The 3,048-nt window shown below is 49.2% G+C and overlaps 1 pseudogene; it reads left to right on the forward strand.

The window, feature by feature from the left end:
* The first annotated feature begins 331 nt into the window (after positions 1–331).
* LOC119360779 lies at positions 332–2,714 on the forward strand (annotated as a pseudogene).
* The last annotated feature ends 334 nt before the right edge of the window (positions 2,715–3,048 follow it).

Below are 3,048 nucleotides of genomic sequence, written 5' to 3' on the forward strand. Positions count from 1 at the left end.
GCGAACGAGCGGGAGAAGCGCGATGCCGCTCGCCGGGGCCATCAAGTCCGCCGCAATTCTTCTCCTTGTCATCCTCTCAGCTGAGGGGCAGCCGTTCAAGGGCCTCATGCCTAAGAACGGGAGAGTGGACTTGGTTGGCAACAATGTCAAGGCGACGACCGATACGGCAGTGATGTGCTACCAGAGGAGCGCCGTCGACGAAGAAGCCAAGCCGAGCAAGATGGTCGTCGACGTGGCCCTGCTCGACACGTAACAAGTGATATAATCACGAAAAGTTATGTCTGCTTCAATCAACTTAACACGAGGTGTTGAATATAATTGCTCATAGGAGATGGACTCCATCATTGCAGTGAAGCTGACACAGGCTCAGGACGTGGATAGATCTATTTACGCTTCGCTCATCAAGAAGATTCGTTACCTTATGTCCCTTCATGATTCTTGTATTACTCATATCAATCATAGTCAAAATAAGGTTGGTGATAGTCTAGCTAAGTTTGCTCGTCTAGAAGGCAGAACCATGACTTGGTTATGTTCGTGGCCTCCGCGTTGGGGTTTGCAGCGATTGATTGTACCAACATTGTTTTTTTAAGAAAGGCAAAAGATTTGCCTCATTCAATAAATAAGAGGAATAGAGTTTATGGTCGTGTTACAACACAGACAACACCGTAACAACCGAAAAAAGTGACCAACTACTCTTCCGTCATCAAGTATCCCAACTTTCTAGCACCCATAGTTACCCAAAGCGTGGCCTCCTTGATGTTGGCGAGAAGCACCGTCGGTGGAGCACTCTTCTGACGAAACACCCGCGCATTCCTCTCGTTCCAATTGTACCGACCTAGTGATTGAGTAATGCATTATTTCACCCGCAAAAAGAAAAAAACTTAACACGAGGCGCTAAATATCATTGGTCAAAGCGAAATTCACAACTGTAATTCAATTTTGGCAACAAGTTCACGTGTGCAAACATACCAGGACGTGTCAAATTTCAGCGTGAACGAAGTTTCGTGGAAAGTCCCACGAAGTAAAACCCATCGGTGTACAATTTCCTCAATCAGAGACACACATCCTCTGTGGCAAAGTGACGAAGCCAACCATTTCAGTGATACTAGGCAGAGCCAGCCACGCGCATTCACTCACCAACACCATCTTTTGAGTGCCGAAAGAGAACTGGAATCGAGGTAGCTGCGATAGGGTAGGCACTGGGTCTGGAGTTGAAGGCCGGCCGCCGTCCAAAAACCATCTTTTCCCCCTGCTCGTCTCCATCCTCCTCAGTGTTCCCACTTCTCGGGGCCGGAGAAGCACAATGGCGTCGCTCGCCGGAGCCGCACTCGCCTCCTGCAGCATCCTTCTCCTCCTGCTCGTCCCCTGCGCCCAGGGCCAGGGGCAACCACCCGAGGCGCCGGAGGAGGCTTGGGCCGAGGGGCAACCACCGGAGGCGTCGGAGGACGCTTGACGATGCTCTTGTCCGATGGCGGGTGCCGCGCCTTCTCCGGCCTCGTCGCCATGACGGCCGGCGTGGGCGACGCGTTCCGTGAGCAGATCGGCAGCGATCTGGGGCTCACAATCCTCTGCCCTGAGGACGAGGCGGTGGGGGCGTTCATGCCGAGGTTCCATAACCTCACCGCCGACGAGCAGGTCGCGGTTCTCCTGTACCACGGCCTGACGATGGCTTACTCTGAGGAGCTGCTCAGCTGGGTGACCTGGGTCCACGGGGAGTTCTCGACGCTTGATGGGGAGGATATGCTCACCATCCGTCACCACAGAGGCAGGCTGATGCTTTCTTCGTGGCCGCCGTCGTCACGTAACAAGACCAGGATCACCAAGACGGTCGTCGACGACGACCATCTCGCCGTCTACCTCATAGACGCCGTGCTGATTCCGGCAGATCCCAAGCGTCAAAGAGTTGTGGCACTTATCATCATTATTCTGGTACTCGTTGTCGGCGTGCTCGTGACGTTGTGAGTTTTCTTTCCTCACACTTAATTCCGCTACGATCAAATGGAAGCAATCAGTTCATGCAATTTGTTGGCGCACTAGCTCGATCTTGTTCCGCTTCCGCCCCACAGAGTTTTGAGCGCCTTCGAGCTGGTGCTAGAGGATTCTATCTATGTATAAATCGTATACTAGTACAGCTAGTCGACAATAATTTAGATTTGGGCTTTCTGTACATATAAGTCAATTTAATGAACATTGTTAATTAGTTTTTACGGGTATATTTTAATACAAACCCCACCGTTAGTTTTTACGGGTATATTTTAATACGGCTGCTTGAATTGCTCCAGCTTTTCTAAATCTTGATTATGTACGCTAATTGTAGTATCTGTTATTATTATTTTGCGGGTGGCTAACTGTATCTATGTTTCCCCTGCAGATTCTTGCTGTTTCATGTATATCTTGGTTCTCTTGTGTGCCGGCTGACAAGGTGGTGTAAGGATCGCGCTGCTGCCTACGCTTCGGCCGCCCGTGTCACTCCACATGGGCAAGGGCAACAAGAACATTAGCCTATGGCCGCTTCGGAGTGCCTCGCCTCCTCGGGTCATTCCCTCGTACTTATTTCCGTTTGTGGTGACAGATTTCACGGTTGTTTTCTCCGTCTTCGATGTATATAGTGGTGTTCAGCGGGGCGGTGGAATGGTCAGTTGATGAAACTGCAGGATCTAGATCGTGTTATTTTTCTATGCACATATATTTATATATATATCTTTTGCCGGGAACACTTTCCATGTATTTTGTGTTTACTTACTTATGGATCTAGGCTTCGTTTGATGTAACGAAATACTGGTGGCCATGAGTTCGATATGTAGTGGAGTAGGAGTAGCATTGGAACTTCTATTGCAAGCATCCGTCCATGGGGCTGCATTAGATGAGGGAGGAGTTTCATTTTATTATGCACCATAGTTTCTTTCAACAGCTTTCAGAAAAACATATATATCATTCAAATGACATGATGCAAACCGACTTGGTGACAAATGACAAAGGAGAAGTGGTGTTGGCATGTTAGCATTGACAACATAATTTCACATACGTTTCTCAGGTTGTTCCGTGTAA

Source organism: Triticum dicoccoides, chromosome 2B (assembly GCF_002162155.2).
Source record: "Triticum dicoccoides isolate Atlit2015 ecotype Zavitan chromosome 2B, WEW_v2.0, whole genome shotgun sequence".
Lineage (NCBI taxonomy): Eukaryota > Viridiplantae > Streptophyta > Magnoliopsida > Poales > Poaceae > Triticum > Triticum dicoccoides.